General features: G+C 41.8%; 1 protein-coding gene across 1 annotated transcript in view; it reads right to left on the bottom strand.

The window, feature by feature from the left end:
• LOC107300179 (cytosolic phospholipase A2 epsilon-like) overlaps positions 1-1,143 on the bottom strand; it is a gene marked incomplete at its 5' end in the record, with an annotated part of 13,819 nt that overhangs the window by 7,137 nt on the left and 5,539 nt on the right. The window lies entirely within an intron of this gene.

Consider the following 1,143-nt stretch of genomic DNA (forward strand, 5'->3'; position numbering starts at 1 on the left):
GATCTTGATTCTATCCCTCTGTTAATGCAGCCTAGCACTGTGTTGGCCTTTTTGGCAGCTGCAGCACACTGCTGGCTCATATTTAGGTGATTGTCCACTAGGACTCCGAGGTCCCTCTCACAGTTACTACTATTGAGCAAGGTGCCACCTATGCTGTACTTGTGCAATTGGTTTTTCTTGCCTAAATGTAGAACCTTGTCAAAATGAAATGAAATTGCTTCATTTCCACTGCACTTAAAATTTCAGCTTTCAGCTTTTACCCACATTCTGAGTTTTTCAGATATTTCTAATCAAGAATTGTTGGGTTACACAAATATATTTTACATAACCATAAAGGCTTGCTTTATAACTTGATCAATTAGAAAAACAAAGTCAGTAATCCTTGTAGCCACTTCAGATACTTATGGAAAACTACTGAAAACAGCCAGAAAACAATAAATCCATGCATTACCTCAGGACTCACATTCCTGGAAAAGGAAAAAATAAACTGGGAGAAAACTTTCCAAAGAGCAAAGGTAATTTCCCTTGTCCAGTCATTTCTGACTCTAGGGCAGGGGTAGGCAACCTTGGCTCTTTAATGACTTGTGGACTTCAACTCCCAGAATTCCTGAGCCAGCATAGGAGTTGAAATCCACGAGTCATAAAATAATAATAATAATAATAATAATAATAATAACAACAACAACAACAACAACAACAACAAAGTTGGAAGGGACCTTGGAGGTCATCTAGTCCAACTCCCTGCTCAGGTAGGAAACCCTATACCATTTCGGACAAATGGCTGTCCAGTCTCTTCTTAAAAACATCCAGTGTTGGAGCATTCACCGCTTCTGGAGGCAGGTTGTTCCACTGGTTAATTGTTCTGACTGTCAGGAAGTTTCTCCTTAGTTCTAGGTTGCTTCTTTCCTTGATTAGTTTCCAAGGTTGCCTACCCCTGCTGTGGGGGGGGGGGTGGTCATCTCAGTTTCTTGGCCGAAGAAGTCACTATTCTCCAAAGACCCTTTCTGCAGTGATGTGGCCAGCATATGCCGAGTCTCACAGAATGCGGTTTCCTTCCCACCAAGGTGGTACCTATTTATCTACTTGCATTTGCATGCTTTCAAACTGCTAAGAAGCTCACCCCTTTGTGTGGCATTCGGGTCT

The sequence above is a fragment of the Protobothrops mucrosquamatus genome, unplaced genomic scaffold (genome assembly GCF_001527695.2).
Source record: "Protobothrops mucrosquamatus isolate PMUCROS unplaced genomic scaffold, P.Mucros_1.0 scaffold6317, whole genome shotgun sequence".
Taxonomy (NCBI): Eukaryota; Metazoa; Chordata; class Lepidosauria; order Squamata; family Viperidae; genus Protobothrops; species Protobothrops mucrosquamatus.